This window comes from Simochromis diagramma, unplaced genomic scaffold (genome assembly GCF_900408965.1).
Source record: "Simochromis diagramma unplaced genomic scaffold, fSimDia1.1 OVJJ01000293.1, whole genome shotgun sequence".
Taxonomy (NCBI): Eukaryota; Metazoa; Chordata; class Actinopteri; order Cichliformes; family Cichlidae; genus Simochromis; species Simochromis diagramma.
In genome coordinates, this window is record NW_024386801.1 from 23,957,221 (window position 1) to 23,984,383 (window position 27,163).

At 40.0% G+C, this 27,163-nt stretch overlaps 1 pseudogene; it reads right to left on the reverse strand.

The window, feature by feature from the left end:
• On the reverse strand, positions 1–22,763 carry LOC120730487 (annotated as a pseudogene).
• Positions 22,764–27,163: the final 4,400 nt, after the last annotated feature.

Sequence of the window (27,163 nt, forward strand, 5' to 3'; positions counted from 1 at the left end):
CACCATTAAAATCAGACTTTGTCAGATCCCATAACACATCTATGAAATACATTTTTTTAGTTTTTAATGTGAGGATATCATCAAATCTGATATCTATCTAAAATAAAATGGGTAAAATGTTTTTACAGTTTGGTTACATTTTAGTTTATTTGCATTTGTCAGTCAGTTTAATAAAGGGATCATCTGAGTTTATTATTTATTAAAACACATCTCATATACAGTCAAATCAAATTTAATTTGGACAGACATCTTTCACTACTTTATTACTGCATGCTGTTTTTCATTTTTAACACCAGTAGTTTATAAAATTGTCACTCTTTTTTTTCCAGAAAAAAACCAAAACAACACTAAATCTCCAAACACACCTTTGTTACTGCATTTGATCTCTGTTCTGACTGTTGAACCAGTTCAGGATTTCCTGTTTGTTTGTCTGCAGCCACTTGATGTTCATTCTGGTCCTCTCCAGGGCCTGATCTACAGCCAGTGTGGCAGAACCAAACCCTGTTGCACTGTGCGCCTCGACAAACTCCTTCAGCTGTGAGAGAAATCATAGGAAAAGACTTCAGACAAAAGCTTAACATTTAAAAATTGGTTTTGTATTGTACCTAATCAATGTATACCTCCTGTAGTTCAGCAGGTGTGGAGAACCTCGCTGTTACCCCAGTGACCATAGAAGCAAAGGAGAAAGAGCCCACGCCATATCTGAAAGAACACGAGAATGCTTTATTTCACAGATTCTTGGAAGCTTTGATATGATGGTCTCGGCTTGCACACATAAAATTTGGCATATTTACAGTTGTGGTCAGAAATTAACATACATTCATGGGAATGAATATCATGGTTTATTTATGGTTTATTTTTTAGTTTTATTAAACCAAAGCCAAGTTACAACTGTATACATTACGATCATCAGTGTGGTAAGCAGGGAATAAACCGAAATGCAGGACTCCACAGACTAAACATAAACTTAAAGGCCAGCTTTACTGCTAGTACTCGAAATCAAAAATACTAAATACTCAGGCACAGATGAAACCAGGAACATGGAAACTAGGAAACACACAGGACGAGTGAAAAAACAGCATGAGGAGAAATGAGGGAAATGAACTGAGGCAAATGGAAGACTAAAACAGACACAGGAGGTTACAAAGCAGACTAGATACACCTAGGGAACACACCTGAACAGAAACTGACTAATGAGACAGCAGGGAGAAAGGTGAACAGAATGCACACAAGACAGGGGACTGTCTAAATAAAACAGGAAACATAACACTGAGACAGAGACAAAGATATACAAACTTGACAGAAAAAAGGGAAAGAAACACGGAGACTAGAGAGAAAAGACCATCTGACACAACTAAACAGGGAGAGACCAGAAACCACAGAGACAGAACACAGAGACAACCAGACGGACATGCGGAAATAGAGAGGAATCAGAAAAGGGAACTAACGAACTATAACAAAAGCTAGGCAAGGGCCTAAAGCATGAAATAACAAAACTCAAAAGCACAAAGGAACAAATGATAAAACAATTATCAATTCAGTTCAGTTTTATTTATATGGCACCAAAGCACAACGAAAGTTGCCTTAAAGCACTTTATATTATAAGGTCGAAAAACTTCCTTTTAACAGGAAGAAAGTTCTAGCAGAACCAGGTTAAGGAAGGAGCTGAGCCTGGTCCATTTACTATCACCAGCTGGGGTGAAAGGGGGAAGACGGGACAAAGACATGCTGTGGAAGAGCGCCACAGATTAAAATGGAGTGCTGGATAAACACATAGTGAGTGAAAAAGGTCACTGAAGAATAGGGATGGGTACCGGTATCCGGTGCCATTATGGCATTAGAGAAAATCCAAAGTAAATTCAAACTTGTATACCCTTTTTAAAAGTCATTATAGAGCTATGCTGTACAACCATTTCCTGGAAAAATAAAGTTAATAGAAATCATCAAGAGCTGAAAAATTACCATAATAATCATGCCCCTGTAGACTTCTGACCACACCTGTACCAGCTCAAGTTTTGAACCCTCCTTTACTTGGCATATAACAATCCATTCTGACTTCAATTGACCGTATTAAAATATTCATTCAAGACTTAAACTGATGGTTGATAAATGCTTTCAGAATAAAAGAAGTGCTGATTATTATTTTGTCAATCAAAAAAGGGTAAAATTATATTTTAACAACCTTATGCTACTGTACTAAAATTCACACTCCATGTTGATGTTTTCTGTACTTTCAGTTATTGCTCCACCTCACACATGCAAATTATTTTTATCAGTGTGATACTAACTCTGTGAACATGTATTCCCAATGGTTTCTGACAAAGTCCCAAGCCAGCTTTTGTCCTGCTCTGTTGCTGGCGACAGATGTGATGACACTGGTGGCATCCTGCTTCCGGATGATAGTGGAGTTTAAAGTGTAAGACAGATACCTGTGAAAACAGTTAAAACAAGAAATGCAGTTACTAAAGCTCCTTCACCTGTGTTTATTCTTGGAGTCTCTGCTGTATCCACACTCAACTCAGTGTTTCTTAAAAGGTTTAAAGCTACAATAGATTGCAAAAATAGTTTCAGTTTTTATAATGAGTTCCTCTATAACTTTTTTTTTATGGGAGACAATACTGCTTTAAAAAACAGTTCTTTTCATTATATCAGTTTGTTAATTCTAAGGCTTTAACCCAAGGGGCTTAAAAAAAAATCTGCTTTGTTTGTTTGCAAATTCCCTGACTTGATTTATGGGCCACATAAGGGATTTTCTTACTGACTTGTTACATCACTATATGTTCCATTTATTTGTGCACAGGAAGGACACACATACCTGTTTAGGAGCTCTGTGTTGTTTGTGCAGGCCAATGCAAACATGAGTTTGTTGGCCTCATTTGCTACAGAAGCAATCTTAAATTGTGACCATCCAAACTCCCACTCAGCCTCATCACCTGCTGCAATGGCACTGCAGTACACCACTGAACGCAGGTTGGGGTGGATCCTGAAAAGGTTACAGTTAACACACTGCTGAGTAAGTATCTTAAAATGCATCCTCTTAAAAAGACTCGCTGTTAGACTCACTGATTTCTCACCAGTGCTTCCCAACCAGTCTAACCCAACTCGTCACACTTGTCGACTAGTGAGTTGACATTTCCCATCAGAACTGATGGCAAAAATGGCGTGTACTTCTACTTACTAGCCTTTAGACACCACATATTACTGAAGTTGAGGAAGCCATTCTGAGGGTGACGAACAAGGGCTAAGGTAAAGGCTAAACTAACCCCATATCCGGTCCTTTAAAAAGCCAAGAAGATTATCTCTTGCGGACATTACTTTTCCCAGAGTTGTGCACATCACGATATTTGGAAAATACACATTTAAAACTGAACACTCTCTCAAGAGCTACTCATACTTGCTGCCACTCAATATGGTGAATTATTTAAATTTGAATGATTTCAGAGTTATTTAACTTGGTTTATTTTTAAACTCAGAGTTTGTTGAACCTACTTCCTTGAATTTTGTCCACAAGTAGCAGAGTGACTGACTTTTCAGGAAAAGCTGGCCACTCGCATCTGTTGGTTCATTAATATTTGCCTCTTTGGATGATCTGAACTCAATTGCAAGAGGGCATTTACCGTCTCCTTTTTTATGTTTTTGAATATTTGTCAGTGATTCATTTATTCTTCATTGAGAAATTCATCCTATGCAAAAGAAAAAGACTTACATCACACAATCACAAGTCACAAGATCACAAGAGGATTCTGCTATATTTACAATCTCTGAAAGCTCTGAATGACATCCTCAAAGTGCAAAAAGAGCTTTTGTACTCTGCTGCCAGAGATGCTGATTATAAAACTAATAGATTCAAGTCTGTTATGCTGCTCTGCCGTTATCTGGGAACATGCAACCAAACCCTGGTCCAATAAAAAACATTCTCAGACCAGCAGATTTTAAAAATAGATTAGGTCTTTGCCTTTTACATTTTAATGTTAGAAGTCTTGTCCCTAAAACTGACATGATAAATATCTACATTATCACAACTGATAATAATATCATGGTTCTATCAGAGATGCAGTTTAAAAAGTTAATGCCCAATTGTGTGATTGTAATTGATAGCTACAATATTTACAAATCCCCAGATGAGGGGTCACTCAGCAGCCGCGGAGCAGAAGCCAGGGGGGGTTGCAGTGACGTGCCCGTGAGCTCCACCGGCAGCCACCCCAGTAGGCACCCCCATACTCCGCAACCCGCCAGGGAAAGGGGGCCCAGGCCCACCGTTCAGCAGCAGTTCAGGTCAGTAACCCACGTCCATCAGCACAGACCCTCCGCAGCGGGGCTAGGGGAGGGTCCCAAGCCTATCCCTACCCCCACACCAATCACAACAGCACTCTGAATTGCTTGCTGTTAAAGTGAATACATCCAAGGTTCTTTACTGTTGCAGGCTGTAATAGGTTTCATCAGCTAGAAATATAGGTGTATGGGTAAGTATAATGGTACCATTGCGGATAGGACATTTAATTAAGATCTTTATATCATTTAGTTCATTTTTGCCTTGGACAAGAAGCGGTATTGTGCAGCTGTTTGTTGATATGTCCAAGGCATTTGATTCAGTTGAATATGACCTGCTCTTAGACTCGGTGATATTGGGTTGAGTAATGGGAATTGGGTAGTTCAGGTTCAAAATTCAATTTTAAGCTTTGTTTTATTTTCTATTTTTATTAATAATATTGGGAATACTATGCTGGCAGTTACACTACACCTTAATGTAAATAAGACAGCAGTTGTCTAGTTCTACTGTGAGTCAGGCTGTTAAAGAGCTTGGGGCTGCCTTCCAACAGCTGCAGGCATTACTGCACCGTTTAAATAGTCAAAGGAGCTTGCAAAGAAAAGCGTCTGGACTTCTTTAAGTTACTTGAAGACGTTTCACCTCTCATCTGAGAAGCTTCTTCAGTTCTAAGGTCAAATGGTGGAGAGTCCCAGATATAAACCTAGTGGGAGTATCCCCCCACAGAGGGACAAAAGGACCCCCTGATGATCCTCTAATCGCCTGAGCCAAGGTGTGAAACTGGGTGTGGGTCCCAATCAGCCAGAGTTTCGGGTGAGTTCATTGTGTCTTCTCTGGGTTGTGTAGGTTCAGGATGAGGAGTGTGTGTTTTTGAAAGCAAGGTGTGAAATTTCCTGCGTTGTCTTTCTTTTCCTTTAGAGTGTTGGGCCCGCTGAGCCTTGTCCACAAACTTGTAAACCTCTTCTAAGATTGGAGAGGGTAGAAGGGTTTCCAGTTCCTGCAGGGTCTGGCTGATCTTGATCTGGAGGGCATCTATAGTGAAATGGACCTGTCTTATCCTTTCACCTAAAAGGTGATTTTGTGCTCTCTGTAGAATCAAGTCTGCTCTGTATCCCCTGACAGTGGATCCAAGGCGCAGGTTTTTAGGAACAACTCTGCTTTGTCTACGTCTTAGGTTGAAACGGAGATGGTTTCTATAATTCGCTAGTTTCCTTGATTCCGTTTCATACTCCCGCACCAGTTGAAGGGTGTTCCTCCCAAAATGTACGGCAATATGTGAGTTCACAATGAACTCACCCGAAACTCTGGCTGATTGGGACCCACACCCAGTTTCACACCTTGGCTCAGGCGATTAGAGGATCATCAGGGGGTCCTTTTGTCCCTCTGTGGGGGGATACTCCCACTAGGTTTATATCTGGGACTCTCCACCATTTGACCTTAGAACTGAAGAAGCTTCTCGAATGAGAGGTGAAACGTCTTCAAGTAACTTAAAGAAGTCCAGACGCTTTTCTTTGCAAGCTCCTTTGACTACGATGACCTGGATGACTGAGAACCTTCACAGACATATGCACCGTTTAAAGTTTCTCTTAATACTAAGAATGTGTGCATTGTGTGGAAACAGTGCACATGGAAACAAAGCTAGCATTACCAAGTTAACAGGCTAATTCTTTTCAGTTAGATTAAAAATAAATGTTTAAGATGGCTCATATAAATATTGTGTTTTTGAAAAGGTCCTGGACATGTGTGCTTTTTGCCTTGATAACCTCTATGGCAGGGGTCTTGAACTCTAGTCCTCAAGGGGGCCTGTCCTGAAACTTTTCAATGTGTCCGTGCTGCAACACAAGTGAATACAATTGGTAGGTCATTAGCAAGACTCTGTAGAACTTGACTGTATGCTGAGCTGGCAATTCAGCCATTTGATTCATGTTACAGCAGCTCATGAGTGAATGAACATGGTGCAATAAAAGTAACTTTAGAACTACATTTTCCCAAACAAATGTTTACATTTACTTAAATTGACTTGAGTAGGGTTAGGGGTTGCCACTTCAGCATGCAGTCAAGTTCTTTCGAGTCTTGCTAATGACCTACTGCTCTTTTTCACATGTTTTGCAACAGGGACAGATGGAAAAGTTTCAAGACACCGGCCCTCGAGGACTGGAGTTCGAGACCCCTGCTCTATGGAATATGCCATATATGAATTTCCTTGTTGCCCAGAATTTCTACAATGTAAAAAAAAACTATCTCATTCAAGCGCAGTGATTGAAAAGTAGTTTATAAAGTTGACCCACATATTTTGTTGAGGTTCCTCCATCCATTTTTTGAACCATGTGGTTGTCAAGCTGTTGCATTCTGGTACCCCACTTCTGCACGCCATACGAATGGCATTCTCCTGGTTATATCTGCAAGAAGAGACAGGCATCGTTACATCTGAAACATCAGCAGTGTTGGTCAAGTTACTTTGAAAAAGTAATTAATTATAGTTACTTGTTACTTCTTCAAAAAGGTAACTGAGTTAGTAACTGACTTACAATATTCTAAAAGTAATTAATTACTTGAAAAGTAACTATTGCGTTACTTAAAAAAAAAAAAATCTTTAACCCTCTGGGGTCCAGGGTATAATTGGCCATTTTTAACTACTTTTGATGTTTCCTCTACATTTTACCTTTAAAAACTATTTACTTTGCCTTGTTTGGTCTCATCCTTTTCAGCACAACCTCACGTGTTTGAATTTACCATTAAGTTTTCATTTTGACATACTGTATTAACACAATTGATCTAAAGTCAGACAAAAAACACAAAATCCAAGTAGAAAGTTACATTTTTACTGTAACAACCACAAAGTTTTGCAAACAACAAAGTTATTTGCAGCCATTTACCTTTTACCCCTTTTTAAAATAACTATTTCAAACTATTTACAGAACAATCAGCTGTTCTGCATTCAATAAGATGCCACACAAATTATTTGTGCCACTCCAAAAAAAAAAAAATTCTGTCCACTATAAAGGAGAACATCACAGCCTGATACCTGCAAGTCTGACAGCAGCAGGTGTATCACTCCTATTTTTTACCTGGAGACAGCAGTCGCCTCATTGTTCTGACACACAACACAAGACAACACATTAACTACACACTCCAAACACGCTAAACGTCACAAATCTCTCACATCTCAAAACTCACTCTCTCTCTTTTACTGCTGTCTTTCTTTCCTCTCTCTCTCTCTCTCGCCGTCACTCCTAAAACTTCCCCCTCTTCCTAAACAACCAAATGTCATGTTGCCATATCATTTTTTGATTGGTTGACATGGTGCATTTTCCCACCAAAATGAAAGGGCAGTTTTTTTGTTTTTGTTTTTTATTTGTTGGTCATAAGCAGAGAGTGCTTGCTAGCGCTGTCCTTAGACAGTAAATGTGGCGAAACTATTGAGGAAAAAACGGCGTGTATATATTGTTTATCATGACTCTTGTAGAAATTTTTGGCTGTTTCCCTTTATGTCCTTCCATCTTCCTCTTTACTGATTTAAGACTAGATACAATTAGTTAAAGGTAAAAAAAAAATCCCAGAAACAACTGCTGGTGTTGATAGTGTCAGGGGCTGGGTCTGTGAGCTGCGTGGTCTGCATGTTCCATGTTTTAATTGTAAGTTTGTGTTGTCATGTCTACGTTCCATGCTGTTTCCTGTTTATTGTGATAATCCCTGTCCTGTGTGCAGTGTGTCTAATTTTGCTTCCCCTCGTCTCGTTAGGTCTGATTTGTCCCAGCTGTGTTCCCACTGGTTCCCCATCCTCTCATTACCCTTCTGTGTATTTAAGTCCTCTGTCTTCCTCTGATCAGTGTTGGGTTATTTGTTTGTCTGGCTACATGTTTCTGTGAGTTTCGGCTCTTCATGTCTCAGGTTTTTCCCCTCAAGCTCCTGTTCAGGTTCATGTCCTGTTTATCTCATGTTTTTGTTCAGGCCACGCTCATGTCACAGTTTTCATGTTTTAGTTTCTCCCAGTTTAGGTTTTAATTCTCGGGCCCTGTTCATCTTGCTTTGTGCTGATGTTTGTTAGCCAAATAAACTGCTTTTTGTTACACTTAGTTTCCTCTCCTCCGTGTCTGCTTTTGGGACCGCTTCTAAAACTCATTGGCCGCTCAGCCATGACATATAGACTAATAACTATTTTATATTCCCAGGTTCTTCTTATTAACTTAAGTGAATTTTTCTTTGTTTTCTCTTTGTCTTCATAAAACTAGAGTCAGTTTCAGAGACACATTGGACTGGTGTAAAGTAGTGTATATAGCCCATCACCTCCTTAATGGGTAAGCCAATCTACACAAAACTTAGCATAACCACTGTCAAAAGTGTCAATTCTTTTGATTTTCATATAGATTATTTATCTCATAAGTAGTTTCACGTGTTTCATTCATTGTACATTGCCTGTGTGGTCACCAAAATTTGTATCCACCATGGAATTTTCTTTGAACAGCACTAAATAAGGAATGAAGACTTTGAAAAAGCACTGAAATCTTAGCAAATTACTAGCTTTTTGCTAATATAAAAAAAGGCTAGATAAAAAATAATAATAATTTCATGAAATTGTTCTTATATAGCACTTTTTCACTCTACTTGAGCACTCAAAGCACTTTATACAACATGTCTCAATCACCTATTCACACACATTCATACAAGCATTTTTTACTGTCTAACTGATTTCTATACCATATAATATATATATTTGTTTTACAAAAGGACAAGAGCACTAAGAGTTTTGCCACAAGAGTGATGCTCAAACTGAGGCAGACGAGTCATAACAGAACTGGAAAGTTCTACATTAAAGTGTATAAAATACAACTGCTAGATGTCAGTAGACTGTAGATTGCAGTCAACTGAGTTCTGTTTTCTTACCACTCTCATTCCACAGTTCACCTACAGTGGCCACTGAAGGACAACTATTTCTGGGTGCCGTTCATCTGTAGTGAATGTAGGCTGTCAGTCTGCTGTTTACCCCAGCTGAGGTTTGCACTACAAAGCAGGCTCATCCAGGTAACTTCAAAATTCTAAAATACTTAGGACCATATAATATTTCAGTTTTTCAATTCTATGTTTTTCTGTCAATATGGGGTGCTGTATGTACATTAATGAGGGAAAAAAAATGAACTTTTAGCAAATGGCTGCATTATAACAAAGAGTGAAAAATTTAAGGGGGTCTGAATACTTTCTGTACCCACTTTCTCAGTACATGTTTAGAATTTTTTTTAATGTTTTCATGCGGCCATGCATTTATAAATAAAAGTACTTTGTTCTTGGAACAAGGACCAAGATTGATCTGTGATACATTACTATATTAGAGTAAGAACTAGACTAACACTACAATGCAGTCTAGGAGAAATCTAAAACTAATGGAAATTGTGGTTAGCAAAACTTAAGTACAAAAAATAAATGAAACTACTATCCAGCACTCAAGCCAACTGCTAAATCAGATCTCTTTTTTTGTTTTGACACACTGATTACAAGGTGGAATATATGTCAATATATGTCATTTGTGGATTGCTGATTATTTTGTAGGAATAAGATGGGAAAGTGATTTTTAGACTATAATAACCCATTTGGATTGTGGTTCAACTCTTTATTTATTTATTTTTCTATATCTATATAAGCTGCTGTTTCTCTGATGTCTTGTAACCTATACTCATCTTTATATTTTGTTTGCGTTTATAGGTGGACTATGTATCCTGGTGAGTATACTTACTGATCGGTGTGTTGTACAGGAACACTGCTCCAGTCTAAGGTCATGTTCTTGAAGTATAGGAATAGTGGAGTCACCTGCTTTCTTATGTAGTCCTAAAAATCAAGAGTTAAGGAGAGTTTATCTGCAGAAAATGTTTTCCTCCAAATGGGTCTAAAGTCACAGTTGGGTAAACAGTCATAGAGAGTAAAGGAACCTTTCTTAAAAAGCTAAACTTTGGAAAGTATTCACCTGCATAGGCTGATAGACATCCGTACGGTCTAACATGAGGTAATAATAGTCCAGATTATTGAGAGCAGATTGCCAGGGCATGTACTCTGTTTCCTTTGACAAGTAAGAGGTTGTCCTGAGGGCTAGAGAGGTGGAGAGCAGCTGAGCCCTGCAGAAAGAATACATGGGAATAAATAACTTATTGCTAAGAAACAATATTACAGCAAAGAATTGACCACAAACAAATTTCTTTATTCAATAAATCTTGTAACACTGGAAAACCTCTTTTCACCACATTTGTGAGAAAAATACATTTGTGGTTTGAGCAGCGGAATTGAGTATGTGGATTGCGCCCATGAAAACTTGCCATCTCTTTTTTGACATTGCCAAATAACTTATTTTGCTACCGACTCTTTGTTTTGAATTTCTGGTACCCCAGGTGCTGACGATCAGGTGCCAATCAGGTATCTGATTAACAGGACCAGTGAGCATGGACCCTTCTACAGTGGTCTTTACAGATCCCTCACACCCTGGACACAGAGTTTTGGACCTGCTGCCTCCTGGCAGACGGTATAGAAGCCTGCAGACCAGGACCACCCGACACAGGAACAGTTTCTTTCCCCTTGCTATTTCCCTCCTAAATAGTTGAACTGTCACATTGCTTCACACTGCCATACTGCAACTGCACCTTATGTACATTCTGTGGTATTCATTTTTGTAATCCTGTAGTTTTTGTATATAAGGATTTAGATGTTTTTATATTGTGGTTTATGTATATTGTTCATTGTGTTGCTCACATATTGTGTGCTTTTACATTGTTGTGCTTGAAAGACACCATCGACCGGAACCAAATTCCTTGTATGTGTTTGTGCAGATACTTTGCCAATAAATGCGATTCTGATTCTTGTCAGTTGATGTCTGCTCTAAGCGTACCCTATTTCACTGATCTGGATATGGCCCATGCCATAAAGCAACTTTAAGGTGGTGTTCTCCAAACCCAGCTTCCAGCGTATTTATAATGAGCCCTAGTATCATCTCCAAATTGAACACAAAATTCCATATAACAGGGAATTTCAGACACAGGGCACCCCAAGAAGATGACACTGCAAGAAGGCCAGGGACCGCAGTTAGTCTTCAACAGATTTGCAGTCAAAGTTTGCAGGATGATGAAGCCGGTGGCTCTCTACCCAGAACAGACTGGACACAGCCGAACTCTGGCCTTACAGTACTGCCAGGAAGCCTGCCATGGGTGCCCTTCACCACCAGGCCCATTTGAACTGATGTTGACAACATGTGCACTGGTGCATCATGAACATGTGGAGGAATATTATGTTCAGTGATGAGCCCAGATTCTGCCTATGACACTTAGCAAATAAACTCTCATACAATGTGAGAAGGTAATAAAACTGTGTATTAAAGGGAGAGTGTGATTTTTAGAACACTTGAACCTCAAATTAGTCGGTGTAATGTTAGCTCATAATCTGTTGTTGTTGTGCAGCTGGCTTGACATCTGTCTGCAGATAGGAGGGTTGCATGTCTAATATGCTGATAATTAATTGTGACAATATCTGCATTAAAATAAGTTTGTTTATGCACATTGCTGTATGTTTATGGCAGTAACTGTTACTGTTACTATTTTTACCATTTCTTTTTGGAGCAACTGTAACCCACATAATTTCCTTAAGGATTAATAAAGTATTCTGATTCTGATTGTTTCAGGATACATGACCTGCCATTATCCAATGACACATCTGCTTACCTGTATTTTTTGCTCGTTTCTCCTCCTCTTCTTTTCTCTTTTTTCTAAACTGAGGACCTGATGGCTTTGAACGTTTCTCGTCCATCTTCCATTGGTTTTAATTTTGCCCTCCAGTATGAACACAAATCCCCCAACCCGAGGATCACCACAACACATAACCTAATAGACCTAAACCTTAGTTCACAGATTCGCTTTGTCTAGGGTTTATTTCTGGGATTTTCGCACAACCCAGGATTCAAATCATGAATACATAATGGACTTGGATTTACAACATTATAAATGAAATGTGCTCTATTTGGAAGGAGCCGGCCCCCCCTCCCCTTTCAACGGCTTGTGTGTGAGACTTTAAATCATCAAACTGTAAATTTTAAATTGTTATTGATCCCTTTACCCCTGGTCCTAAAGTGTATATTTATTTTATTACTCTTCTTATATATATTGTTCGTTTACTTGCACTGCTGTAACTGGAGCCTCGTCGTCTCGTCTCTCTATATACTGGACTGTATGTAGCGGAGATGACAATAAAGTTTACTTTGACTTCAGCAGCGAGCACGCGCACCGAGGGCTCTCGCGCTCACTTTTCGCGTATAGAATTTTGAAAAAACATCGGTGCAAATTTTAAGTCTGTATCATAATGTCTGGTGTTTTCGTGTTTGTTGGTTTCTTTTTATTTTGTGTTATTTTGCGGGTTGGTTATTAGATGCTGCTCCAGCCAGCCAGAGAATCCCCCGCCGCCCCGCCCTCTCCTGTCTGCGCCTCAAGCAGCAGGCGCACCTCGCAAACGGAGGGCGCCCTTACTCCCAGCAAATGGGCGATAGAAAAGCCGATCGGTATCTATGCCATTCACAATATGCGCTGGCATGACGTCGGGGCAGCATGAGAACGAGCTATTTAAAAAAAAAAAAAAAAAATTTTTTGATGCCGCCCCCACCATGATGCCGTCCCGCAAAACGCAAAGAGTTTGCTTTTCCTCTGCTCAAGTAAGACTGTGACAAGTCCTGGAGTTGGTGTTTTTTTACCAGGCTATGTCCGTCAATGCACATATTAAACAAATATGTAGGACTGCTTTCTTCTATTTGTGCAAAATTTCTAAAAGTAGGAACATCCTGTTTTTTTAAAGTGATGTTGAAAAACTAGTTCATGCGTTGATTACTTCTAGGCTTGGCTATTGTAATTCATTTTTATCAGGCTGTCCTAAGAACTCAACAAAAAGCCTTCAGTTGATCCAAAATGCTGCAGCAGGAGTACTTACATAGTCTAGAAAGGGAGAGCATATTTCACCCATACTGGATTTTCTTCATTGGCTCCTTTATAAATCCAAAAATCAAATTTAAAATCCTTCTCCTCACATAAAAGGTCTTGAATGAGCAGGCCCCATTTTATCTTAAAGTCCTTAGTGTCCCATGCTGCCACTAGAGAACACTTTGCTCTCAGACTGCAGGCTTACTTGTAGTTCCTTTGGAATTGTAGGGTTTTACACTGAGGACAGAACACAGACTCTAGGACATTAAAGGAACTAACATAATCAAACAAGACATCCTGAGAAAATATACATAAGAAACTCAGAAGCACAAGGAAATACTAAACTTGGAATGAAAAATACTGAGCATGAACTTAAATCATCTCTGAAATCCAAAAGAAAGGCCCAGGAGTCCACAACAAAAAAACTGGCTCAAAGATCCAGGACCATGGCACCAGCTTCCTTTCCACTTTTCATTCTCTTCATAGCTGCCCTTATTTCTTCATTACTAATCATCTGTATTTCCTGATTATAAATAATAGAAATGTAAGCTTCCAAAACTTTAAATTGAAAAACAGCAATTAACTAAGTCTGGGGGGAAAATGTAGTTACTGAAAAGCAAAAGGTGGCATCAAAAGAAAAGATCTGCGTAAAAACCTAAAGCTTGCACTTGAGTCAGTACTTCATTGTCTCAAATAGGAAAAGTTATATAGTTACTTTTTTATCAGTGGGTATATATAAAAGACACCAGAATTATTATAACTGGAAATTAGTGAAAAACTGCAACTTAATGGACCTACCTGGCCAGACTGAATGCATCATCCACAAGTTGTGCTCTGTTTATCACTGGTATAACCTGGAATGATATAGATTCTCGCTGAAGACATCAAAACTATGAACGAACACATATGGACTTGTATAGTAAACAAAAAGTGTGAAATAACTCAAAACATGTTTTATATTTTAGTTTCTCCTAAATAATTCCCCTTTACTTTGATTACTTCTTTGCACACTCTTGGCATTCTCTCGATGAGCTTCATGATGTAGTCACCTAAAATGTTTTTTTCAACAGTCTTGAAGGGGTTCCCAGAGATTCTGAGCACTTGTTGGCCCTTTTGCCTTCACTCTGGGGTCCATCTCATCCCAAACCATCTCGATTGGGTTAAGGTACGGTGACTGTGGAGGCCATCTGGTGCAGCACTCCATCTCTCTCCTTCTTGGTCAAATAGCGTTCACACAGTCTGGAGGTGTGTTTGGGGTCACTGTCCTGTTGAAAAATAAATGATGGTCCAACTAAACACAAACAGGATGGGATGGCATGTTGCCACAGGATGCTGTGGTAGGCATGCTGGTTCAGTGTGCCTTCAATTTTCAAGAAATCCCCAACAGTGTCACCAGCAAAGCACCCCCAGACCATCACACCACCTTCATGCTTCATAGTGGGAACCACACATGCAGAGACCATTCGTTCACCTTTTCTGCATCACACAAAGACACGGCGAGTGGAACCAAAGATCTCACATTTGGACTCATCAGACTAATGCACAGATTTCCACTGGTCTAATGTCCATTCCTTGTGTTTCTTGGCCCAAAGAAATCTCTTCTGCTTGTTGCTTTTCCTTAGTAGTGGTTTCTTAGCAGCTATTTGACCATAAAGGCCTGATTCATGCGGCCTCCTCTGAACAGTTGATGTAGAGATGTGTCTGCTACTGGAACTCTGTGCGGCATTTATCTGGGCTCTAATCTGAGGTGTTGTTAACTTGCAGTTTTTAAAGGGTTGATGACTTGGATGAATTTATCAACAGAGGTGACTCTTGGCCTTCCTTTCCTGTTGTGGTCCTGTTATGAGCCAGTTTTGTTGTAGCGCTTGATGGTTTTTGCAACTGCACTCGGGGACACAATCAAAGTTTTAGCAATTTTCCAGACTGACTGACCTTCAGTTCTTAAAATAATTATGGGCTGTCATTTGTCTTTACTTAGCTGATTGGTCCTTGCCATCATATAAATTCTTACAGTTGTCAAATTGGGGCTGTCATTTCTCCTTACCACTAACCACTAGGTAATTGGTAAAAATACCTCAGGCAGCAGAAACCCAAGAACAAGGAGGAACCATCATGGAAGGATGGGCTCCTGCTTGGTATGTACCAACCGGACATAGTAGTGGTGGACAAGCAGAAGAAGACAGCCGTAGTGACAGCCTTAGCAATACGGAATGATAACAACATCAGGAAGAAGGAACATGAGAAGCTGGAGAAGTACCAGGGGCTCAGAGTCTCAGGGGATGGGTCTGTGACTCAGCATTTTGAGTTCATTTTGTAATTTTTATTTCTTATATTATATTGAAAATATGTGAAAATAAAAGTCTTGTGTTGGTATTATCAGTTAGGATTAAGTTAAGTGTTATTCCAGTTTAGGTTTTCATCTATGTTCCCTTGTGTGAGTCTGTTCTTTTCCTCTGTGTCAGTATGACTTGTATTTCTTGTCTGTGTGTTTCATGTTGTCAAGCCAGTGTTGTAACGTCTCTGTCTCTCCATGTTTCCTGGTTTATTTTGAAAGTCTGTTTCTATGTTCAACGTGCTTAGTGTTTCTCTTCCCTGTGGTGTCATGACGTTCATTTGTGTCAGCTGTTTCCCTATGTGTTTCCACTTTCCCTGATCTGTGTGATCCATGCAGTCTTTGTTGGGTCGTCTGTTTGCGTTCATGTTGAATCAGGTCAAGTCACAGAGTTTTCTCTACTGTTCAGGTTCATGTTCATGTTTGGTTCATTTCATAGCTCCATAGTCGCATGTTCCTTTTCAGTTTCATGTTCTTATCCATCGAAACTGTTTTGATTGGTTGATTGACTGGTTGATTGATAATACTTTATTTATCCCCAAGAAAATTGTTTTCATGGCTATTTTAGTATTTCCCAGTGTAGGTCTTAGTTTAGTTTTGCCATCCGCCACAATAAAGGCTCACTTTTTCTTTAAACCTCAGTTCATCTCTCCTGTGTCTGCATTTGGGTCCGTTTCATAAATACATAGGCGTTCCCCGCTGTGACACAGAGAAGAGCTCGAGAAGATGTGGAGGGTGAAAGTAACAGTGGTTCCAGTGGTAATCGGAGCACTTGGTTCAGAAACTCCCACCAAGCTAGGTGTGGCTTCACCAAATCCCAGGAACAACATCCAAGATCTGGTTGAGGACCTGAATTTGAAGGATAAAGACTGCCCACAGGGATGAGAGGGGAATTTTTTATATGTACATATGCATATCTCATTATGCATATGCATAAATACTGATAACAGAAAATAACGAAATTGATGTCCTGCATCCATTAAACGAGAAAATGTGAATCATGTCAGAGAGTGTCTGTGTACCTTGTGATTTGTATTAAGCTGGGTGAAAAGGCGTTCCCAGTTTCCCAAGTCATAGTTTACCCGGTAATATCCAGTTACATTAATGTTGGCCAGTACCCAAAAACCATCACTCCTCATTTCTAAGTTTATCACTGATGGAGGAAAAGAAAAAAAACCCCACATGCTTAAATTTTCAAAAAGTTTAATTACATTTGTATTGTACTTTAAAAACATTAAAACTGTGTACCAGCTTTACCTTCCTTTTCCATGAGCCACCAGATATCTTTCTGGACCGTACCACCCCTTATCCATCGAATAGGAATCAGCCACTCATAGCTGGGGAAGGCAACACATTTAGCGTCATTCATATACCAAACAAGTTACTAACAGGTGCAGCTCTGAGAAATACTAGTGAATTTAATATTTCTATTTAATTCGGTTTAGCAATTCACTGTTTAAATGGACCTTAAATAAGGTGATCCAATAATGTTATGTGATTACATGTGTCAAGTGTTTGAACAAAATAGAGAGTTAGAAAGGGTCTAACTTTCTATAAATACTATAAGTAGGGATGGGAATCGAAAACCGGTTCTTGTTGAGAACCGGTTCCCACTGTTTCAATTAATTGGAATTGTTTGTCATTTTTGCAACGATTCCCTTATCGATTCCAGTCGCCTCAAATGACGGCACCATGTTGTTGAGCGTCATTTACCTGGCAGGAAACACGGCGCCTAAGCGGCACAACCGCTCAAAAGTTTGGTTGTACTTTACGAGAACAGATGACAACAGGGCAACTTGCAATACTTGCAAAGTAGATCTTTCATTTAAGGGAGGAAACACTATGAATATGCAAAAGCATTTGCTCATAAAACACGCGATAATCTTAAATGAATGTCGTGTTTTTAATTCTGCTCTGGACGAACCCAGCAGCAGCGGTAACGTTTGCACGTCCTCTCCCGTTAATACGGCAGGTAAATAATCAACTAACAGTGCATATTATGTCAGCACGATCTGCCTTATTACAAAACCTGCCATTACTGTGCATTTAGGTGACCATGATGAGAGAGACAGACAGAGTCTGGCTCAGATGCTGGCAGTTCTCGCTGCAGTCTACCGGTAGCATCTCCTTTTAGTCCAGGATAGACGAATGTCACAGAGCAGGGACTAAGTTTGTGGTCAAAGGCTTGCACCCATTTGCTACAGCAGATGCCCCGATTTTCGGTAAGTGAATGTGTTTAATTGTAGGCAGGGACATTACTGGATATTCTTGTGTAATTGCTACAGAATAATTTATGTTATACTTTGTTATTGCTACAGAATAATATTTATTTTATTATTTTACATTTACAATGTTTTTTTCTGGGGACCCCGTGACACCCCATGGAAGAGCCATAGGCTGGATCTCTTAAGATCTCACAGTTGGGTTTGTAAGGCCATGTTACTGCTAAATTTCTATCTTGTTCAAAGAGACGATATAAAACAAAGTTCTAAGCTAATCGACCTGTGTGTTCTCCTTTTTTAAAAACAAGAATCGATAAGAAAATCGATAAGAGAATCGATAAAGAATCGAATCGTTAAACAGAATCGAAAATGGAATTGGAATCGTGAAAATCTTATCAATTCCCATCCCTAACTATAAGAATACATTTTGATTTCTCATTTAACCAAACGTTGCTGTCTAGATTTCTCCCTGTATCATTACCTGTGCCAGTTATTTCAGATTTTCTTTCATTATTATTGTCCATTTTGAGCTGGCACAATTTAAAGTTTAAACCCAAAAGGCCATTTCGAGAAAAAAAAGCTGAAATACTATTTTGAGAAATGTGGAGATTTACGTTGTAGTTTCAAGTCAACCAACTGCCACGTCTGCTATACCCTCTAAAAATTGTTCTGTCAGAGAAGGATGCAACAGGATCCTAAGAGCCTTCATCAGGAATTTGATTCGGATGTGGTGAACAACCCTAAACAAGCAAACACTTTCCTGATGTGTTTATAGTTCCTCCATGAGCCTGATTCTACCAGAGATCTCTTCCTGTTAAAAGGGAGTTCTTTCTTCCTGCTATTGCAAAGGGCTATTTGAGATTTTCAGATTGCCAGGTATTTTTTATTACTATACAAAGCTTTTTGAAATAACTATTGCTGTGAACTTGTGCTATGAAAACAAAACGTAACTAAATCTAAGTTGACTTTAGACTAAATCTAAACACTGTGGGAAGCACATATAAAAAAATGACATATTTCTCAATACTGCCACAATGAGTCAAAGCATATTTGCATTTCAAAAGCTGTAGTTCTGCATACTTGTAAGGTGATTTGACTGTGACGTTAGAATCTGCATCCAGCAGGAAGTGCTTCTGGGATACTTTCCCTATGGCTGTATTTATAGTAACCACAGGGAATCCCATCTGAAGCACCCAGGGACTCATAATTCGATCAACTGAATGAGGAAGTGAACCATTATATTCTTTCACAGCCTGTAGATTAAAAAAAGTACCAAAAAGAATTTAGTTAAAAAAAAACACCAGAGGCATAATGATAATAACTTTAAGACAAAATGAAAATAAAATATAAGAAGTTTGCAGTAATAACATTTGTCAGCTATTGTGAAATTTAAAATTTGTGAAATTTTTTGTACTGTGTGTTTTAATAGAACCTCAGTCCTTTGCAGAATCATATGGCAATACATGCAGATGATTTTGTGTCTGGCTGCACAGTCTGGTAGTGTGAGAAATTTCAAAATGCCATAAAATGTTAAAAAAAAATTATGGTAATGTAACTATCCCTTTTTTAGAGAATATACCAAACAATCATGTTTTGTAACTGTAACAAAATGCCAAAGTCACATACAACCTTTGTAAATAAAAAAAAGAAATCATCAGTTTACCATCTGCAGATGATGCCACAAGTCATTCCCTACTGTATTACTGTATCCAAAGTAATTGAGGTAAGTCTGCAGAAAAAAGGAAAACAATCCAAAATTCTTAATTATCTGTGGCTGAACAATATTGGATAAGGTGATGTATCTCATTAACTAACTAAAAGAAATATACAAAAACATACACTCAGTCCCTGGATGAAGACTGGCTCTGAGAGAAAGTCTGAAAGCATCCTCAACACTGCTGCACCCTGAGGAGGTAAAAGTTTCTATCAGTTACTCAGTTTATAATAATAAAAAAAATTAACACAATATATCGAAGAGTGTACAGCAGCTGAAAAACACTAGTTATTCAGGACATGTACATTTATCTCAAAGTGGTACTATTCCTGATCTTTCACATCTACAGTGTCAGTATCTTCAGGGCTATTACTTATTTTGTATTCAATCATTATGGAATCGCTACCCCTCTCCGTGAATCGCTACCTTATTGTCCTGGAGGGGTTTGTGTGTCCCAGAGATTCCAGGGGCTATATTGTTGGGTGGGGTTGCCCCCTGGTAGGGTTACCCATAACAAACTGGTCCTGGGTGAGGGACCAGACAAAGAGCCATTCAAAAGACTCTTATGAGTAGAACATCGAGGAAACAGTTCACCCTGCCCACGACAGGGTTACCAGGGCCCTGCCCTGGAGCCAGGCCCAGGTAAGGTGCCTAAGGTCGAGCTTCTGGTGGCCAGACCTTCCACGGGGCCCGGCCGGGCACAGCCTGAAAAAGGGACATGGGCCCATCCTCCTGTAGGGCCGCTACCCACAGGAGGCGCCCTAGGAGTCGGTTGCAATGTGTGTTGGACAGCGGCCAGGAGCAGAGGCCCAGGCAGACCGATCTCTGACTACCTAAACTAGTGATTGGGACATGGAATGTCACCTCCCTGATGGGGAAGGAGCCTGAGTTAGTGTGTGAGGTTGAGAGTTACCGGCTAGATATAGTTGGGCGCTCCTCAACACATGGCTTGGCCTCTGGTACCAGTCTCCTGGAGAGGGGACTGTCTCAGTCTGGATTTGCACTTGATGAGAAATGGCAGGCTGGGGTGGGTATCCCATTGTGTCCCCTTGGCTAGCTGCCTGTATGTCAGAGTTTAACCTGGTGGGTGAGAGGGCTTGTTCCCAGTGCCTTTGGGTCGGGAAATGGGTCCTGACTGTCATCTGCGCTTATGCAGTGAATGAAAGTTCAGAGTACCCAGCCTTCTTTGAGTCCCTGGGTGGGGTGCTTGATGGTGCTCCACCTGTGGACTCTGTTGTCCTACTGTGATACTTCAACACTCATGTCTGTGACAGTGAGACCTGGAGGGGGGGGGGGTGATTGGGAGGAACAACCTCTCGGATCTGAACCCTAGTGGTGTTAAGGTTCTTCAGCTGAGAGCATTGTCAGGGTGGAAGGAATACTTTGAGGACCTCCTTACTCCCACTGAGAGGTCTTCCGTGGAGAAAGCAGAGCCTGGGGACAAGGGGGATGACTCGTTTATCTCTAGGGGGGAGGTCACTGAGGCAGTTAAACAACTCCTTGGTGCCAGGGCCCCTGTGGTGAATGAGGTTTGCCCTGAGTTCCTGAAGGCTTTGGATATTGCATGGCTGTCTTGGTTGACACACCTCTACAATGTTGTGTAGAGATCGGGGCGGGGGCGTAACTCTGGATTGGCAGACTGGGGTGGTTTTTGTCCTGGTCGTGGAACACTGGAGAAGCTCTTTATCCTCTCGGGGATACTCGAGGGGATAAAGGGTACACGGGAGTTTGCCCAACCAGTCTATATGTGCTTTGTGGACTTGAAGAAGGCATTCGACCGTATCCCTGGGAGTGTCCGTTGGGAGGTCCTTCGGGAGTATAGGGTTTTCTGCTATGAGCTATGAGCCATTTGATCCTTATACAACCATTCCATGAGGTTGGTCCACATAGCTGGCAATGAATCAGACTAATTCCAGGTGGGTGATGGCCAGGGCTGCCCTTTGGCACCAATTCTTTTTGTAATATATATGGACAGAATTTCTAGGCGTAGCCAAATGGAGGAAGGCTTTCACTTCGGTGGTCTCAGAATCTCCTCTCTGATTTCACAGATGATGTGGTTCTGTTGGCTTAATCGGGTGATGGCCTCTGACTCACACTGGAATGGTTCACAGCCAAGTGTAAAGCAGTGGGAATGAGAATCAACACCTCCAAATCTGAGGCCAAATCCTCTCTGGACCGTAGTTATTCAGTAGGGTGAGATATGTTAAATTAAAAGAGATCTCAATTAATCTCCTACAATTAATCTTGTTTAAACTACTTAGGTTTTATAAACTCAAAAGGCCAGATAAAGACAATTTGGGCATGTTTGCATACATAAATCTTATTCAATTAAGGATAATTAGCAGTTGATGAGTAGTGATACTGTACGGTGTTGCAGCTTCTGTACCTTGCTGTATGAGATGACATCAAATTGTTCACTGATTTGGTTAGGTAGGACAATACTGTCTTCGTTAGAGGACAGAGGATGAGAAGAAGTCAAGGCATCGACAGCAAAAACTTTATGAATTTCGTCAAGTACTATCAGGTCTCTCTGGGCAAACAGACAAACAGGAATGTTTTAAGAGGATTTTACACTATGACAAGAATGCATGTAAGATCAGGTCCAAATGCAAAAGTCTGTTCTCACAACATTCCATGTGGGCTCAGCATGGTCTGCTCCTAGGTAAGCCACATATGAAGCAAAGCCTTCATTGAGCCAGACTTCATTCCACCAGCGCAGGGTCACCAGGTTACCAAACCACTGTACCAGACATGGCATGAATTAATTTGTTGATTTATCAAGGAGCGAACAAATCAAAAGGCAAAACAGCTTACCATGTGTGCTAATTCATGGGCAATAATGGTGGCAGTCTTCTCTTTATTCCTACTGGAGGAAGTTTCAGGGTCATAAAGAAGATTGGTTTCCCTGTAGGTCACCAAACCCCAATTCTCCATTGCACCATAATAAAAGTCTGGTAGAGCAATTTGGTCTGTGCGGAAGAGAGCAGATTTAATATAGGTTTAAGGAATTGCTTCAAGTTATCTTAAGAATGTAATTAAACAATTTGTTATAAGCCACACAATTCCTTAATTCCCTCACCTGGTATAAACTGTTGTGGTCTGTGAGTTTTATTGATGAGAGTTTTTAGTTTATAGCTTTCTGATTTTCTTTATTTCTATAATTATAGTAAGAACTCTAATGGTTTTTGATTTTGGTTCTTTTGCCTCTCTTCTTGTAGTTTTACTTCGTTTGTGTCACTGCACTTGATTAGTTTCTTCTGTGTCTTGTTACCCTTATGCTTCCACCCTTCATGTGAAACCTTGTGGTTTCAACCAAAACCTTTGGTAATTAATTAATGAATTAATTGATTCATTCATTAAAATCCAGGTTGTGCTGATTTGCCTAGAGATTAAGTGGAAACTGGATTTATCTTCATTATAAATATGAACAATGTATGAAAAAGACACTTGTTTTTGAATGTCATCTTTTGATGAAACCTCTTTTAATGCTTCTATTAATTTATGCAAATCGGGTCTCAGTATGTTTACCATTTGCAACAAGACTTTTAATTCACTTTCATACAAGGGGTTAATAAACAATCATATCAATTCATCTGAAATTGTTCAGACAGACTCTCTCTCAGTAATCTGGATAGGTAAAAGAACTCCCCACCCACCCACCCAATATCTATCCAATAATTGGAAAAGCTAAAACACTAACATCATGTTATAACAACACCTGTTATAAAAGCAGGGTCACCTGATTTAGTTAGAGGGTAGGCAATGTTATAGTATGACTGGAAGAAGTCCAGTATGGGTCCAGTTACATTGAGAGCATAGTTTCCCTGTCCTAGGTCAATGGCCTTCCTTCGAGCCCAGATACGAATCTGAAAACAAAAACAAAACAGCAACCAACTCTTTCACAAACGTTTTTGACACAGTTCTTCCAGTTTTGGAGCAAGTCAACCAAAGCACACAGAGAATTACCTGAGGGTCTTTTTGTGTGGTATTGATATATGTGTAGTCAGAGACAATGATGGCCAACAGATAGGTGGACATTTTCTTGGTGGGTTCAAACTTGGTTTTTGTCCAACTTACTCCATCAATGGTGATGTTAGCAATATCTGAAGAACACAACTAAAGTTATCAGTGACTATGAATGAAGTAATAGAAGACAAGGTTTTGGTAATGCTACTGTGTGCAACTTTTTTTTTTTGTTAAACACGATGATGACTGTCCATATGAGACATACAAACTTTAAAATAGACACACACCCTGCCCATCAGGGTGACAAAAATACCATATTAGTCTTTTATAGCTACATCATGTGAATCCAACAGAATTAAAACTAAAGTAGTCTAGCTGAGGAACCTTTTTCCAGCAGCTAGTCAAATTTCCTAAAAATTCATGAATATTTATATGAGCTATTCTGTTAAATTACTATTTAGTAAGGTTATAGGTTATTGATTCTGAAGCTCATAATTAATCTGATCAACACATGCAGCACGAAGATTTTTTATTTTTAAGTTTTAGAGTTAAAGAGCGAAGCTGTATTAAGAAAACGGACTTGTTTTGGCTACAGCATTTGGTCATTATGACAGAGCTTTAAGATATTAACTTTTTTCATAATTGACATTTAGTTAAACACATGACTGCAAATTTCTCCGTAGCACAAATTGTAGCACCAGGTCTAGGTTGTGTCTGGCAGTCGTCTAAATTAGTTTGAATCTAAAGGGTTTATGCTAACGCCAAATGCATCACATGCATTCAACAGAATTAAAACTAAAAACACTTAGAACTGTGTTATTTGAACTGTGTGTCATGGTCCTGGGTCTTTAATCCAGTGTTTTGAGTTTATTTTGGTTTCATGACTCTTTCCTTGCATGATAAAGATGATTTAAGTCCAAGTTTTGTACCATTTAGTCTTGAGTTTAGTTCCTTTGTTGTCTCTTAGTTTATTTGTATTTCTGGTTTCCTTTCTTTTAGGTTCCTTTTGTCTTTGTCTTGTCCGGTGTCTCCAGTGAGAGTTAGTCGTGCCCTCTAGTTATTTACCTTTTTCCTCAGTCGTGTCTCTGTTTGTTCTCTCTCTCTCTGTCTCTCACGTCTTTACCATCTCTAGTCCCCTGGCACTTGGACATGTCTGTCTATCATGTGCTTTGTGTTTTCTTCCATGGACATTTTTGTGGATCTTGGCTCCTCGTCTCCATCTCTGCCGTGTTTACTGTTTTACTTTGGTATTCCTTGTCTCATATGTATTGTATTCAGTGTTGTTCTCCCTGTCTCGTTATGTGTAGTTTGCTCCAGCTCTGTTCCCATGTCTCTCTACTTTCCCTAATCGCCCTCATGTTTTTGTATTGTCACAGTTGTCTACCAGCCTAAATAAACGACTCAGCTTCTGTTGTCTCCTGTGTCTATGTGTCTTTATTTGGATCCTCTTCTGTGCTCCTTATGATCTGCTGTTGCAGATCTTGACACTGTGTTTAGGTGCACTGACCTCTTTCCATGCCATTTGAAAGGGCTACTGTTCCAGGCGGGTGAATGAGCGTTATATGGAAAATGGCTTTCAAAGCTGGCTCATCAAAACAAGGAAAGGTCTTCCTGGCATAAGTTGGATGCATCTGAGAGGTGGCAACTATCCTGTAAATGATCAAAAATTCCACACATGCAAATAGTGAGAGTGTAGAGGTTTAAAATGACACCAGTGAAACAAATCCAGCCATAGAAGGACACAAAGAGGACTTACTTTTGTAATCCATCTTCTTCATACTCACTCCTGTAAAACCCTGACAAGTCATCAGCTAGTTCTCCAGTGAACTCAGTGTACAGCTGATACTTCTGTCCTTGACGTAATTTACTTTTTAAGTTGATAACCAGATACTGTGTTTCTGGCTGCAGCCATGTTGATTCTATAATCAGAGCAGCTGCATCATCTGGAGAGAAAAAAACAAAACATCTTTAACGGCCTCTCTGTATAATCTCCAAGAATGTAACAACAACACACACGCACACACACACACACACATATATATATATATATATATATATATATATATATATATATATATATATATATATATATATATATATATATATATACATATATATATATATATAGGTTCAGGCCTAGGGATGGGTATCGTTTAGGTTTTATCCGATACCGGTGCCAAACGGGTACTTTTGAAACGGTGCCGGTGCTTAAACGGTGCTCAAACCGGTGCTTAAAGAATGGAGAACACAAAATTGGTCCAAAAACCTCTCATGTTCAGCTGTTTTTTTGTAAAAAGATAACAATGTTAGCCTTTTCTGCAGCTATAGGGGATTTATGGCATCACTCTTGGCTGGAAGCAGTGCTTAATCAATGGAAAAAACACAAACTTTGTCCAAAAACCTTTCATGTTTAACTGTTTTCCAGTTTTTCTTTGGTCATTTTAGCCTTGTTGGCCAGGGTGAAGGGAGTATCTGCCATCAAACAAGAAGACAGCCGCATGTAGCTATGATGGTGTTTGCTAGTTCACCTTACTGCATTAATTTAATAACGTGGTTAGCCTACTCAACGTAAATTACACACGAACAACATTAAGCTACTCACGCAGAGAAGAACGGCTGCTGCTGCCATCATCATCCTCATCATTTCTGCTACACTGGCAGGGCTAGGGGCCAGGACTCTCCTCTTTGGGTTTTTGGGGGGATGTTGCTAACTCCGGGTCCGATAACAGGCACCACACCCGCAGTAGATGCGCTCGGTGTGAGGTCTCACAGCAAGCTATCAAATACGGCGCATTTCTCGGCTTTTAAAAAAAACGCTATGCGTCGCCAGGTGTTTCATCGGATTTGAGGTGTTACCTCCTTTGACAGTATCACAGTATCACCTTAAAGCACTTGTTGCAGGCTGCTGAGTTTGCATATTTTGCTGTGAAGTACAGCCAGAGTTTTGACCGCTTTGCCTTGGGCATTTTTAATCTGTAGCTCTGCTCTAAAAGAACGTACGTACCTGGACCCGCTTACTATCCTCGGAAATGTAAAATTATTGGCTAGAATCTAAAGTGTATCACAGCTCAGGAAAAAAAAGCACCGAAATAAAGCACCGAAATGTGCGCTGCTTTTCGGTCTGGTTACTACCGTTTATGTCAGAACCGGTGCCATGATGGCACCGGATACCGGTACCCATCCCTATTCAGGTCTTTGCAGTACAGCAGTGGGGACAGAGGATCTCCTTGGTAGATCCCGCACTTGTTTGCAACCTGTGCTATGGGCTTGAAGTTGGCCTCTAGTGTTGTATACCACATCCCCATAGAGTTGCTAACGTAGCCTCTTATGTTCCTGTTGATCTAGTACAATTCTAGGAATTCCAGGATCCAGGTGTGGGGCATCGAGTCATAGGCCTAATCAATCCAGGCAGTGCAAGGTTGGTCAGCCTAGTCTTGCAGTCTCAGGCAACTGCTCTATCTACTAGTAGCTGGTGTTTTGCTCCTCTGGTATTCTTGCCAATCCCTTTCTGTGCCCCTCTCATGTATTGTGCCATGTGCCTATTCATCTTAGCCGCTATGATGCCTGAGAGGAGCATCCATGTGGTACTGAGACGGGTTATTGGCTGGTAGTTGGATGGGACCAGTCCCTTCTGGTGTCCTTGGGGATCAGGACTGTCCGCCCTACAGTTAGCCATTCTGGGTGTCTATCATCGACTAGCAGCTGGTTTATTTGTACTGCCAGATG